The sequence below is a fragment of the Haplochromis burtoni genome, unplaced genomic scaffold (assembly GCF_018398535.1).
Source record: "Haplochromis burtoni strain Fernald_Lab_line unplaced genomic scaffold, NCSU_Asbu1 Contig_10, whole genome shotgun sequence".
In the NCBI taxonomy this organism is placed as follows: Eukaryota; Metazoa; Chordata; class Actinopteri; order Cichliformes; family Cichlidae; genus Haplochromis; species Haplochromis burtoni.
The window spans coordinates 2,372,259-2,388,245 of NW_024582371.1; the positions used below are offsets into that span (position 1 = coordinate 2,372,259).

At 40.4% G+C, this 15,987-nt stretch overlaps 1 long non-coding RNA gene across 2 annotated transcripts in view; it reads left to right on the forward strand.

Moving 5' to 3' along the window:
- The window catches only part of LOC121811929, an 8,442-nt gene extending 3,765 nt beyond the window's left edge, over nucleotides 1–4,677 (forward strand). Inside the window, exons 2-4 of one of the 2 annotated variants that reach the window (XR_006052757.1) lie at nucleotides 2,049–2,106; nucleotides 2,182–2,280; nucleotides 2,397–4,677. This is a non-coding gene — a long non-coding RNA (uncharacterized LOC121811929). Of the gene's footprint in view, nucleotides 1–2,048; nucleotides 2,107–2,181 lie in introns of both variants that reach the window. The other variant, XR_006052756.1, reaches the window with a different exon arrangement.
- The last annotated feature ends 11,310 nt before the right edge of the window (nucleotides 4,678–15,987 follow it).

Here is a 15,987-nt window from a genome sequence, read left to right on the forward strand (position 1 = left end):
GTATTTCATGCTCACTATTGCCTCTAGACCAGGGGTGTCAAACATAAGGACAGGGGCCCAGAATCGGCCTTTCAGAAACCCCAGCTCAGCCTCAGGATGGCTTTGAAAAAATGGGACATACATTTTGGGCTTTTGACTGCATTTTCCTATTGATACATGTCACTCATACTACACCAAAATAATTCACTGATAGGTAAACAATTAAGTGACAGAAAAGTTCCTGTTCTTTTCACTATTTACTAAAAAACTTATGCTTTTACAATACGTTATAAAAAAGAAAAGGTACCAGGCAATGAGCTACCAGGACTTTCTTTGTATTTTTACACATTTTTACGGTTTAAGCCCAAAGAGTCGTGCTGGCAGATTTCTTTCTTTAATGCAGCAGCATTTCTTTATCATTTGAAAAAATGGAGAAGCTGACACTGCACTTCTTTGTCTTACAGTATTTTAGGATATCTCAGGGTTTCAATGTGTAATTAAACGTCTTTATAGTGACAAAAAGGGGAGCTCACTGGTCTTTCCCTTAAGATCAAACTGGGCTGTACGTGGCCATTGATATGAAATGAATTCAGCATTCTTGCTCTGTAGATTAAAGGAATTTTGCATGTAACTAGTGTTGCACACCATCCTATGTTTGTGTCGTTGTATCTCTGAATTGTGAAGAAGGCACAAGCCAGTATGCACTAGTGTATTTTTAATCTTGTTATCCATGCAATATAAAGGTCTTTTATCATGTTTTAAGATTGACCTTGTTTTACGCTGTTTTTCAGTACATATTTTATTTATTTATTTATTTATTTTACCATTGCTCCCTTACACAAGCACTGGCAGTTTGAAGGACACCAGCCACGTCCTTTTTAGTTGATCAAAAGAAGAACAAAAAAAGTGATTTGTATGGTGTGATTTTAACATTACAGTTGCCACAGTTTTTTTCAGCAGGAAGACCTAGTTGTGCTTCTTTGCGTGCGTGTGTGTGTCAGTGTAAAATTTGATTTTTGTGCGAAAAATGCTTTGGATAATCTCATAAATGGATGCATGTTAGGAAAGCATTCCTCTATTTGAGAACGAATATGACATAAAACACCATAAATAAATAAAAAAAATAAAGCAATCGTTCAAAAGATAAAGCTTTGGCTTTATCCATTTCCATACCGACTATGGCTGGCATTCCTTAATTTCAATTCATTAATAATCTACTAGCCTTTTGTCATATTGCTATCTCCTGTTTTCAGTTTCATGCTAAAACCATCACTGGTTCAAGAATAACTCTTTTTAAGTTTTGACATTAAAAGGGGAAGTACAGCACTGCTCTCTGTTCCTCCCTCTTATTTCCCCCACTATGCATCCAGCTTGTCTGTTTTCCTGTTTTGACTTTTCCTGTCTCCACACTTTCCTGTTGAAAACTGCTGAACTGCAGTTTGTTTTGAGATGCAACATTTGTAGGAACTGGCCAGATAGAAACAGGCTGCCGTTGTTCTTTCTCCTAAGCTCATGTGTCTGTATGAAGGGAAAGTAAAAAAGAACAATCAGTATGTTCCTCTTGGGGTTTATTAGGCTTTGTAATGCTACAGTGATACTAGGGCAAATAGCGGTTGCAGATTGTGGCATGACCAGAATTATTGCAACTGTGTGCAATGAATGTGCAATACTGTTGCCTTTGTAGCTTCAAAGATGAGGACCTGGCCTGTGATTATTCACAGTCAGTTGCCATCTTCAGAGCACATTCATATGAACTACTTAGATTCAGAGTAGTGACGTAGTAATTGCAGAATGACATAAGCGCTCTGCAGCCTTGCTTTAACGTAGGAATATAATCAGAATACAACCAGTTGGCAACCATCTGATCTGAGTCTCCTGCTGCAAAGAGAAATCTGCTACTGATAAATTGTGCCCAATAGCTCAGACTGACTCAGATTGATTACAATGTCTTGGCAATCTGTCTGCATTCAAAAAATTTAGACAGAACATTTTGCAGACCTTTGTCATTCTGTCTGAGAGTGACTGCAGTCGGGCCAAATCAGATGCTGTTTCATATTTAACAAATGTAGGACTCTGGATTCAGACTCAGCACACCAGGAATGTCTTGATGCATGCTCAATCATCCAGGTAAGGAAATCCCAAAATGTTGATTCTTTTCATGTGTAAGCAATGTTTCATCACTCATCCAAGTGACTTCTTCAGTCTCGACTTTTTGACACACCAAGATGGAACTTGAGAGTTGGGACTCACTGCAGAAATGCAAAGAGAAGCACTGTAGAAGAGGCAGAATTTGAGGCTAAGGTAAGTATAAGCAGGTCTTTGAATTTTGCAAGTCAGATTGTGCAGTTTTAATTGCAGGTGTCCAAGAGTGAGAAGGCAGGTGAGTTAAAACGATGTCCTTCTCTTTGTTGGTTCAGGATTCCAGACATGGATTCAGATTAAATTCCTCAAAGGAACAGGTTTCTCAACCTGAGCTTGAGCAGATCACTAGGAAGCTGTCAGAGACTTGGGGTTAGTGAACACTAGCAGATAACCATGTGACTGTTTACAACCATATATGTGAGAAGCACAAGCCAAACAGGAAGACTCCACCCACAGGCAGATCCAGGGAGCACCTGCCTACATCTCCACCCGAGACTCAGAAACGGATTCTTCGGACGAGCAGAAGGGGGAAAAACAATACAAAACCTCCAAACTGACTGGACCATAACACCGTGATTCTTTGGTGATAGGCTGCCTCCCATCAGGCGACCTATGCAGTCACCTTGCAATCAAAAGTGGTCACTCAGAGATTCTTATTCACATGTAGGTTGTATCCTATTTTTACTCTAGTGTTACTGAGCCATAAGGCTGCTAGTCCTCAACTGTATATAAAGTCTCTAATTTTACTCTATTCAACAAAGACTTAAGTACATCCACCTTTATGTTTGACTGCTTCTGAGGCTGTGCCAAGGAACATGGTGCCAAATCTGTCAACACAGTCTCTATGATAATAATTATAAACAGCCTACTCGCCAAGACAGTTTACAACTGTTGGCAGCTTGTGTTTACGTGTCTGTGGCTCCTCTGGTGTGAAGCAGAATGCTTGTGAATGCCGGCATTCTTGCTTTTAATTCGTTTCCTGGCGGAAATCATCTTGATGAAAGACTTCCTTTAAAAATAAGCTTCTCTATGCAACCTTTCCGCCAGAATAGAGAGCTAGTTAGCAGCCAGTGTAGTAGCAACGACACAGTGCGGGCGTATGTGTGTGCGTGTACAGTATGTGTGAATTGATTCAGCATTGCTAGCAGTGCAGTGCGGCACTGTGATGAATCACTGCAATTTGCGCAAGCCTGCAGAGGCGGCGATATCACAGACTATTAAAGCCAGCAGCCCTGCATTGATTACCATAGCAGGTAATTGCTTGGTGAAGATAAAATCAGTGCTAATCCGGCGATGTTGTCAGGTTTTGAAACAAGAAAAACTTTTGATCTTCCCAGCGGGTATGTAAAAACTTGGTTATGCCAAAAAAGAGATAAGCTGAAGTGGACCAAATCAATTCCCACAGTGGGTTAATTGCTTTTCTGTGCATGTCACACATTTTAACAGTGATGGGGGATTGTTTTTGTATTGATTCACTGCACAAGGAAGACTTTAATTTCCCCACACCTCTCTGGCAGCGCGGACACACTGATGTTAGAGAATCCAATTATCGGGGCTTGCACCAAAACTACACTAAAACCACAGGAGAAGTGTGACATAGAAATGACTGACACAATTCAATGGGCCTTTTGAAATTTTGAATGAGTCAAGATACAGATCAATAGATTATACAATGTCACATTCGCTGAGATAATAAACAGGTTTAGGAAAGCATGCGTCCACTGTACTCTGTGGAAGGACTTTTTCCTGGGAAATATGCGGCGTGAAAAGCTTGAAACACAATTCTGTGTCAGTACATGCAACACTGCATGCACCAATCCAACCCATGTTAAGTCTTGCAGTTATTCCAAATTAGGGGCTGCTTTTATTGATAAGTGGGTCTCAGCTAGTCTGCTGTGTGTCCACAAGGCATCACATCAGCTAATCTGAGTCACCGATGTACCGCTTGACAGTGTTTCTGATGGGGTAAGTTATTATCTGACAAGTAGCATTGATGACTGTGTGTTTAACTGGACTAACTAACTGTCCAAGGTGTCTATGCTTCAGCTTTGGTGACTGACATTTTAATATTTTAGATGTATGTTGTTTAACACTTTCTAGCAGGGTAGCTGTTTTTCTGCAGTACACCCAAATGCTCCTTGCTATACAAGCTAGCTAGGATAAGCTGACAACTTGGGACTCTGCATTTGAGACAGAAATGACCACTACTTGTTTAAAAAAACAAAACAAAAGGAAGATGTCAAATCAAGGCTTCGAAACTACGATTCTAAAGTCAGTGGGTGATGACAATGGCTACAATGTTGATACTGGATGGAGAAAATGTGGAAAATTAAGCATAAAACAGGCTAATGCATAATAAAATGACTGTTTCTGACAGTACAACAGAAGGACACTGTTTACAGTGCAACACAACAGATTCAGCAAAGAGGATTGGGAGAATCATGCTGGAGGAAGTGATCACGTAAAATATTTTGAAAAAACAAAACAAAAACTGCTCTGCGTGCTTATAATCACATGAATATGCCTGTGAAGGTTCTCAGTCATCCAGGTCATCGTAGTCAAAGGAGCTTGCAAAGAAAAGCGTCTGGACTTCTTTAAGTTGCTTGAAGACGTTTCACCTCTCATCCGAGAAGCTTCTTCAGTTCTAAGGTCAAATGGTGGAGAGTCCCAGATATAAACCTAGTGGGAGTAACCCCCCACAGAGGGACAAGGGGGTCCTTTTGTCCCTCTGTGGGGGGTTACTCCCACTAGGGGAATATTTCACCAGTAAGCAACACAGTGGGCAGGAGCTCCTCTTTTTGTTTTCGGGGGTGAAGAAAGTAAAGTAAAATTATATTTCACAGAGCTGCAAACCATCTGCATAGAAACTACTGGATAAAAGACATTTTAAATTTTAATGGTTTTAAGTTTGTATTTTATGTTCCAGCATCAAAGTTTAATTGAAGTCTGAAGTCATGTTTTTCAACCAAAGTACAAGCATAAATATTGCATTATTATATTAAATCAATATGAAAATGGGCAGGTGAAAAACCTATAAAGGACTCATTAAATAAATAACACTGTCTAGGTTTCCAAAATTTAACTCATTGCCTTTGTATATTCTGTCAGCAATGTTAAAATCATAGTTCAGTACAATTCAGTGCTATTTATATAGCCTTAAATCACAACAATGTTCACGGCATTTATATTGTAAGGTAAAGATCCAGCTAAAAAAATACAGAGATAACCCCAACAATAAACAAGCAAGCACTTGGCCACAGTGGGGAGGAAAAAATCCCTTTTTAACAGGAAGAAACCTGTGGAAGAACCAGGCTCAGGGCGGAGCAGCCATCTGCTGTGACCAGCTGGGGGTGAAGGGAGGGAGACAGGAGCAAATATACACTGTGGAAGAGAGCCAGAGATTATTAATAATGATTAAATGTAAAGTGGTGTATAAATGCATAGAGAGTGAAAAGAGCTGAGTGAAGAAGAAACACATCAGGGAAAGACCCAGGCAGCCTAGGCCTATGGCAGTGTAACCTACGGAGGATTCTGTGTCACCTGATCCACCTCTAACTAAAAGCTCTACTAAAAAGGAAACTTTTAAACCTAATCTTAAAGCAGAGACGGTGTCTGACTCCCAAACCCAACCAGGGAGATGGTTCCTGGGAAGAGGGGCATGAAAGCTGAAGGCTCTGTCTCCCATTCTACTTTTAAATACTCCACAAGGAAGCCTGCAGTCAGAGAGTGAAGTGCACTAATTGGAAATAAATATATATGGTTGTAAACGGTCACATGGTATATATGAAATATATAGAAGCTACATATAGATATATATCTATATATCACACTCTCTAAGGTCTATAGACATGTTGAACACAATAACACAATGTTGACACTTGTTAAAAACCCAACATACTCACATCTCCTGTGAATGGTGCAAAGATGAGGAAATATAAATGGAGAAAAATGTTTTGCCAAATCGTGTGGAGAGCAGTGAAACTGTATTGCAAGCTGACTGTACATCATCAGTTTGTAAATATGTAAAAGATACAAGAAGTTTACAGCCTCCAAGTTTCCATCAAGCACAGTAAACACTTGATGGAAGATGCACTTGGCATCTGTCTGGTCAGGGCACTCATATAACAGTTTAAACCATGCATTTTACAGATGGTACAAGGCACAGGGCTCGCCTTATCAGTAGTGAAAAGTTCCTTAAATGTTTGCGAAATCAAACAATGACAAAACAAGCAAGCTTTTTAGTCCTTTTAATGTCTGCAGCACAAATGAACTTACAAACTTTGAGTGGTTTGTGTTGTTTGACTCCAATAAAATTTAGCAAATTATAAAAACTGTGTAAGGAAAGAATTTGCATCCAGTTTTGATGACCGCTGTAATTTGCCCCCTGACTAAAATGTGGTATGACCCCTGAAATGTAGATTGCTGCTGTGGTTATTACCATGAGAAACAAATGAGTTGGTCTGTTACAGTGCGCGCTTAATTGTAGGCTGCAAAAGCTAAAAGCAAAATCTGGAATGCATTCTCGCTTAGAGGTTTACAACAAAACAAAAGCTCTGAATGCATTTCTAACAATATGTGGAGGCTGATGGGTAGAAATTAGCATTTTGCTCTTTCAGCCCTCCATTAAAACCATTAATTCAGCCTTCCATTAATTGGTTGCATTCAGTGCTTTGAGTGTGATGGACTCTGATTAAATCTCAGTATTTCTGCCATGTTCTATTGGTGGTGTTTTTGAATTGAGTTCTTTCTGTACATTGTAATAGCCAGGGCCACAAGGGAGTGCACTCTCTCCGCTCACCTTGATGTGCCGAGACAGAGATACAGCCACAGGCCATAATAGAGACTTCACAAGACTGTGTTAGAAAAATACACCAATGTGATGATCACTTCAAAGCCATCAGAGGACCTATACATAATGGATGACACAAGAGCAGTCCGCTCTGAAGTGCATTGTTCTTCCCTCCCAATTAATTTAGAGGTAATTATTCCTTGGGCACCTTAATAAGATGAGAGGCCACCTGAGAGAGGATGCAGCTACTGCTGCTGGAATTAGAAAACCCAGCAAAGCCTTGATCACGTGCCAGTCACTCGACTTTGGTTTGTTGTCCGTTTTGGTTTTTGTGGCACATTCAAGGAAATATTTCGACATAGGAAAAACATACTTTTTAAAAATTTCCAGTGTGTTAGTAAGAATAAATACAAGATCCATCCATCCATCCATTCGCTTCCGCTTATCCTTTTTAGAGTTGCAGGGGGCACTGGAGCCTATCCCAGCTGTCATAGGGCGAGAGACGGAGTACACCAAGATACAAGATATAGATGAGAATTTATTAGAATATTTAATTTTAATTTTGAGTATTTTGCTGTTCAAACAGGGTAAATTTCATTACATGCAAACACAATCATTGGGACGATTGCTAACTTGTCAGGTCATTGCTAAAAAGGCTGGCTGTTCACAGAGTGTTGTAACAAAGCATATTAATGGAAAGTTAACTGGGAGGGAAAAGCGTAATAGGAAAAGATACGTGAGCAACAGGGCTGACCACAGCCTTGAGAGGATTGTCAAGAGGAGTGCTTGAGAGTGCTTCAAAAGACTGATGTCGGTACATCATTCGGGAAAGGAGCTACAACTGTTGCATTCATAAAACATGGGGCGGTTGGAGCTCAGGAGGTAAAGCAGGATATCTATTAATGGGAAGGTTTGTGGTTCAATTTTTGCATTTCATTTGGAAATCAAGGTCCTAGAGCCCAGAGGAAGAGTTGAAAAGCACAGAATTCATGATTTTTAAAGTCCAGTGTGAAGCTTTTGTATTCTGTGATAATTTGTCTGTGATAATTCCATCTGCTGGTGCTTGTGGTCGTGGTTGGTCCTCGATTTCTTTATGAAGTCCAAAGTCATCATGGCTTTCTGCCATGGGATTTACAGTGCTCCATGCTTCTATCTGCTGAAAATCTTTCTGGAAATGCTGAATTCCTTGTCCGGCAGGACTTACCACCTGCACACAGTGCCAAAAGTACTACTAATTGTTATTCCTGAGCTTGATTAGCTAACTGACTGCCCTGACCTGAACCTCCTAGGGAATCTGTAGGTTATTTTCAAGAAGAAACTGAGAAATGCCAAACCCAACATAAAAATGAGGCTACTATCAAGCAACTTGGGCATCTGTAACACCTGAGCAGTACTACAAATGGTTTAAATCCAGTCTTCTTTTAACACCAGTCTGTAAACAGCATGGAAGTGAGGAGACCAGTGGCTGGACCTTTAGGTGAGGAATGTTGTCTCATTTTTGTCATTATAGTATACTGCTCAACAGTCCGGGGTCTTCTTTGTTATGTTGTGGTGAAATCGCAGTCTGTATCCAGCTTTATAAGCATTATTATCTACATGAATGAACAGGAACAGTGGCCAGACCTCATTAACTGGCACAGCAGTCTCAGTCATGATGGCAAATACTACCCACTGCAAACACCACCGTCAGACAAGCAGAGAATTTAATTTACTTCAGTTTTATTTGTACAGCCTCAGTTGCTTCAAGGTTCTTTATATTGTAAAGTAAAGATCCTACAACAACTGGGCAATCCCCCAATACCAAGCACTTGGCGAGAGTTGAAAGGAAAAACTCCCCTTTAACAGGAAGAAACCAGGCTCAGGGACAGACAGTCGTCTGACATTAAATTGCTCCTCCACCTGTTCCTCTTTAGCATCACCTACTTTTCCAGGCTTTTGTTGTCTCTGTCCCAAAATATCTCAATTTAAAGATCTGATATGATTTGTATTGTTGCTTCTGTTCTATTGTGAATAACATGTTTATGATCTAAATATCATTGTATACTGTTTTTATTTACATTTCAATGTTCCTCCTTTTATAGAAATGGGGTTACATAAATGTACATACTTTCCATTAGCTGGGTATATCTCTGTTTTAAAGCCTTTGGAAATATATAAATATAATAATTAAAAATATAACAAATAAATAATCTTGGGAAATATTCCAGTAATTTGAAGTCCAGTGCGAAGTTTCTGTAGTTTGTGAAATTCTGATTTTCATGAGTTATAAGCCATAATCATCGGAACATATGAAATATTTCACAAGCTGTATAATGGAGCAGTGCTAAAGCGCCCCCTCTGGTTATCCCCTCCCTCCCTGAGCCTGGTTCTGCTGGAGATTTTTTCCTGTTAAAAGGGAGTTTTTCCTCCCCACTCTCACCAAGTGCTTGCTCAGAGGGCTTTATGTGATTGTTGAATGTAAATATTATAAATCCGTAAGGTTGCTGTCACACATAATTTTTTGGCCAAGGACGACATTGCTGTCACAGTAAGGTTTGCTTGATGGTTTTAAAGGCAGTATTGACAGAGAAACCAAAACATTAGAGCTGCTGGTGAGAAATCAATTAAAAATATGATCTGAAAAACCATAAAGCTCTGTGAAACTGAGGGGGTAGAAATCTCTGTGGATCACTTTGGACGATCTCTATTAACATACAATTAGCAATTTACGCTTGCTGGTATAACAATGTTATCAGTAGCCACCATAAAAATTTCCACAAAGCTAAAGTCAGTTTCTGTGAGTGGGACGTTTGAGAGTGTGAATTTGTGATGTAGCAACATTAATGCATTTGAATGCAAAAAGAAAGGAAGCCAACAATGTTCTCGGTATATTTGGAACCAGCGGGGAACTCGAGCAGGCTTTGTTGTTGCCGCAGTGTTTGTTTGCTGCTCAAGAGTTGTGTGTGTCTCGTGGGAGACTTGCGGAGAAGGCATACACACACATACACACACACGCAACGCAGCACATCGGGACTGATGATGATGTACAGCCTCGATCTGTTGAGGAGCCTCCTCAGCAGTACACAATGCCAGGAGAGTGCAGTGACTCAGGCTGACACACAGCGGGGGTGCAGGGCCAAGGAACCTACTATCTGTTCCCAAAGCACCGCAAGTCCTCCCGTGCCAGAAACAGTGCAGCATTGCAGCTCCAGAAGCAAGTTCGCAAAGACTCCCTTACTTTGTTATTAATGGCATTGTCGTTTAATGCGGCCTATCTGCTGCTGCACGTGTCCCCGAATGTTAAACAACTGCAAATCTGAGTTTTTATTCATCTTTTCCTCATCCCCCCATCAGCCTAATAATCCCTTCTTTTATGCGCTGCCAAATAACTCAGAAAGCATATTTGGTTCCCGCAGACCTTCTTGGTAAAAATAATGATTCAATTAATGTTAAAAACAAAAGAGACGCAGCATTTGAAATCATCACCTCGGGGTGTGGGGGTGACAAATAACAAGAATACAGCAACAACAGTCCCTGCAGTGCAACTCACAGAGCTTGAAAGTCTCCAGCATTTTGATGGGAATTAATATAAATTTTAACAATGTCACAGTCGCACACTGGAGAATTCCTTTTGACAATAAAAATCAGGATCCTACTACTGCAGCCATACTTTCTCTTTTAGTGTCTTAGTGCAGCTCGACAATATTCGGGCCAGACTGTCCACATGAAAAATGTATGATTTCTGCTATCGGGTAGACTTCATATTCCCTGTTTAACAATAACACCAGAACTGCAGAATATTTCCATAGTTTCTTTTTTGTTTGTATCAAAAATGCCTATTTAATGAAGGAAAACATTGTTATGAATTCATGGGGCATGTCCAGCGTTCCAAAAAAATCAAAAATAGTTTGCCTGCTGTGTAAATTATAAACAAAACAGAAAGCAAAGCATTGGGAATAGTGCATTCAGTTTTGTTGCACTTACTAGGTGACAGCACAGCGTTTGAAGCTCGGTATGGAGCTTAGTGGTGAAGATCACAAGGAAACACTTGTCATCTGAAAGTGGTTTGATGTGTGCGATTTTAGTCTTTAACAAACTCACTAGAATTTCTTCTTCCAAGTCAACCTTATGTATTTTGCATAAGTATTCCTTTTTTTCCCTCCAATCGTATTATACAGGAAGGATAAACCGTGCGATGGAGGATGTAGTCATTATGCGCTCATGAAGCTAAATTATTTGTGTTGTGCTGAATAACAGATAAGACCGCAGCTTACAGGTTACATACAGGTGAGGTTTAACGCTCTTAAAAATATCATTTAAGGTGAACTCGTGTCAAATAGGATTAAGGGCTAATTGGTGTTTAAAAGCCATCATTCAAGAGCTTTTTATTCCCCCGCCGATACCATGCGCTATAGGAGGGTTATAAGAACAGTTAAGTGTCAGATTCTATTTTTATAGCAAATTTTTTTATAGACAGACAGGGACCGATATCTCAATACTGTATTAAGTGTATTGTTTTTGCAGGCATATTTCTTTCTGCATCATGAGCATCAGCAGAATGCTTGCTGTTCACAGCAACATCAATGAGACGTGCTTCCGTCTCCTACTGTCAGATGTACTGTATATTTTTAATGCTGTTTCAGAGTTATCTTAAAAACACACACACACACACAAACCCATCAAAACAAGCTGTAGCAGCAGGATGCTTCTCCAGATTTGTGCAGATACAAGCAGTTGTCATGTGCCTGCTTTTCACATTTGCACTGAATTCCCACCATGGAGTTCACAAAGTAGAGAAATGGGACCAGTCACAGGACAGGACAAAGCAGACGGCACCGCTGCTGTAGATTAAACTCATGTCAGGCTGCATTTTCCGGCTTGCTCCTCTACACGACGACAGCAGATGGCCTGCAGGGTAACATGTCAGCAGGGTACTTATTGTTATGCGGAAAAACTACTGTCAACCGTATGAAAAAGGGAGGAAATGATACGGAACACGGTGCAGTGGTTTGTGCCAAGGAAAGCATTAATGAGCAGCAGAGCATCTTGGGACGACTGTCGGAGTGACGTTGGTGAATCTTAATCAATTCAAATGATGTGATGTAGATGCAGACTTACATTGCTAATGCCGGCTTTTGCCATTATTAGAAGTTCTTGTAAATATATAACACTCCTGCAGGAGGCTTAGCCTGTTTGATATTTGCTTCTATATTTGGTGAGCTATAATTTGCATGCAGAGCAAGGGAGGCCTTTCCAATCCTGCCTCGCATTCAGACGGTCCATGTCATATTTTCCACTGAGAAAAGTAGCGGGCCAGGCACTTGGCCCACACATAGGACTATCAGGCCATCTGCCACGCCATCCCACATATTCACTATTTTATGTGATGCTTGATATTCAAGTCATCTAGTGTCCCCATTTACTTCACGCCACTGCCCATATGATGTTGGGTTATCCAGAGGTTGACGGCAATCACTGAGACGGCATCAAAACCCCTCCATGTGCACTCAACGTGTGGAGGCATGTTCACGCAAAGGATTTGAAAGCAAGCAAAGTGACCCTACTTAAAGACTACAAGTATTTCTCTGTATGTATGTGTGTGTGTGGTGGAGGAGGGAAAAGCTTTCTCACTGAATCTATGAAAATATTTCATATCAGCGAGGAGGAGACAGAGAATGGAATAGGAGTGCACTGTATGCAGAGGAGAAAAAAAGGGTACAGAATTAAGAGATTAAAGTAGCTGCAGGATTAGGCTCCAGGTTTTAATGATGGAAATGGAAAATCTGTGAACAGCGTCTGACACATTCTCTCTGGCCCTCTTCTCCTCTCCACTGCCTCTCTCCATGTGTCTCCTGCTGATTGTGTAGAACACCTCCAGGGATGGCCAGCTTCTTTCCATTAAAGAACATATATTTGTTTAAAGGACACTTATGTGCAAGCACATGTTTTCCCAGCCGAGCTGGTTAACAATTACTATATGGACAGGACTGCACTTCCATTTTTGTCCACACAAACACACACATTCACGTTTGCACTCACATGCTAACTTGTGGACTGTAAATAACAAGATTAAGGTAATAGTCTGGTTGAAACACTTTACAATGCATGATTCACAGTAATCAGACTTCCAAAATAACCTGAACCTGTATAATCAGGTCTGGACGTTGCATAATCACTTAATGCCACAAAATAAAGGGAAGAAAATTGAGGTCATTGTTTATATTTATCTGGTCTTGTAGGGCACATTCGTGTGATTAATGTTATCTTTGCAGCTTTCCTTGGTGTAAAGTAAAAGCTGCTATAGCCACTTGCAACCATAAAATTAACCCCCCCACCCAAACTTGCCCAAGCACACATGCATCAACAGACGGACTAAAAAGTCCGATCTGTTATTCAAGGGCGTGAGTCAGCTACTCTGATTCAACCCTGATTAAGTGCCTTACTAAGCTGCAGTACATCGAGTTTTGCACTCGGAGTATCGTATAATGATAAGACTTTTTTTTTAATCATTCAGGATCTTTGCACTCAATGATTTCAACTCATGCCAAAGTAGCGATTGCCTCTTAGAATAATTGCATCAAAGCAGTCTGATTCGGGTCACTCCAAAACCCCGATAAAGAAAAAAAACTGCAGAATGTTTCAGAAATTATCCTTCAAGTGTGTTAGACAGCTTGACTGCCAGCTTCCGTTTTAGGCATAATAATTAGGCCTCACTTCTCTTATCTCCTCTAAAGCCTAATTTTATTAGCACATACTACTTGCACAAAATATTTCTATCTTAAAATGTGAAGCTCTTCTTGACTGCTGAGATGCTGAAGTATCTCCGCTCTCACTGCAACATTGTATTTCACGAGGATCACTTTCAGCTGTGCTTTAATTGTCAGGAGAGCTGACTGTACTGAAGATAACTCATGCCCAGAAGAAATGAGATGCTAATGTATTGCTGGCCATTTGAAATAAATCTGCAAGGTGCTCTTTTTATGCAAATGCAAGGCACCCCGCGTGTCAGCAAAAAAAGGGGAGAAACAGATAAGTTAGTGGCAGCTTTCCCCACTCTGACACTCACTGTTGTTGCTCGAGGCTGCTGTGGTCTACAGGACATTACCTGAAAACAGATGACTGGTTCCTTTGAGAACGCCTCATGGATCTCTCATTTTTTCTGATTACTCATTATGGCATATCACTTAGAGAAATCCAGAGAAATCCTGAATCCAGTGCGCACTAGTTGCAATCCAGTAAAAACTTTAGGAAGTGACTTTAAAGAAAGACTTGATGGTATTTCCCAGTCCGCTAATCATCACCGTATAGCTACAATTGCTGAGATTGATCTCACATGGTTAAATATTCTGTCTAAGAATGTTTTCTGTCAGTCCTGGTCCCACTAGACTGCTTTACCTCTTTATTTCAAAGGATAAGTATTCCCTTTGTTGGAGGGCTAAGCCTCTCGACTTCAGAGATCAAATCCTCTTGGTGCATCTGTAATAAATCAAGGGGCCAGCTTCAGGAGGTTATACCAAAAAAAAGAAAAAGACAAAGGGTGAAAGAGAATTGGGAAGTGATCAGTTTCTTATGGAGAGACCCAAATCCAAATCAAGAGCTTTGTTTTTGGATGCAAGATGCCTATTTTGTCTAACATGACTCAAACACAGCAGCCTGTGCAACTTCTGCGACAGTAAATATGGAATTTTAAATTAGAGAGGCTCATCTTTTCAGTCCTCTGCATGTGATCTGACTCACGAAGCTCATGGTGACACTCCATTGAGCCCGGGAGACTGGCCAACACACTGTCGCCATCCAAGCCAATGTTGAAAGATTAGAAAAGTGGAGAAAAGGAGCTGATGAGGCAATACTCTCTAATGAGCTTCAATGCGGAATCTTTACTATGGATTTCTCAGCAATCAGCAGCCAGTCGGAGCTGTCCTGAGTGTTGATGCCGGTGTGAAATATGGTAGGACTGACTGGATGGCATAAATTGTTGTCATTATGTAGTTGTTAAAAGGAGCTATCTCTTTGGCGACTCTTTTGGACTGTGAAAACCTTAATCTGTTGCTAATCCTCTGCTAAGAGCCAGAGGATATCTCTAGTGCTGCTTAGCAGGTACCAGTGCCTGATAAAACTATTCTGTTTGCTTAACCATGTTTAACTTCACTCTCAACCAACACTCAAGGATTAAAGCCTTAACCGCAATATTAACCCAAGCTAAAATGCATCAGGCTGGAGGCAAAGTGCTGATGGAAAGTGCTAGGATAAGGCAACATCATTAGGACTTCTAACCAGAGACACCCACCGGGTCTCATTATGGGCCTAATGGAAAAGCAACAGGTTACATCAGGTCAAATGAGGCAGGCAGAGAAATAAAATGATCAAAAAGGAAAGAATTACTCATAAAAACATCCTCAAAGCTGCATTCATTAAGTCAAAACTCTACTGTGTGTACATATATATATACTCGAGGCTCTGTGTAATATTTATTGCTCGGTAGCAGCTTAATATGAAAGCAAATGAAACATGGGTGTTTTTGTCAAAGCAAAACAAAACAGAGGTCTGATGTTCTCTTGCATCACTGGTAACAGGATGCTGGCGTAGACATGGAGGAAAGTTTATCAAAAAGGTTTTAAAAATTCAAAAGCATTTTGTGTGTTAAGTTGCAGTTGGAGAAAAGTAATTAGGCAAGAGTCATTATGGTGAGTAACTTTTAAGAAGAAGAAGGAGGGTTTGTTTTTTGGTTTTTTATGTGGCTCAACACCCCACAGCTGTAAAACTGTGCTGGGCACGAGACACATTACTTATTAACTTATTAGTGTGTATTTCGGTAACAAATAGTGTAAGTGTCGACAATTTGAAACTCAGACATCATATGATTATGAGTTCCAGAAAGCCTCTTTCACACCAGCAGTTTTAAGGGTCGGTGTATTTAATGTTCTTAATTTAATTTAACATCAGATTTATTCCGTTGGGGGTCAGGAGACAGGTTTGGTTTGGATTCCTCCTGGGTGTTTCGCTTTTGGAGGTTTTCAAAGTATGCCCAACTGGGAACAGTTCCTCGGGTAGTTGGCTGGGGAGAAGGTGATCGGGAATACCCTACTTATCCTGCTGCC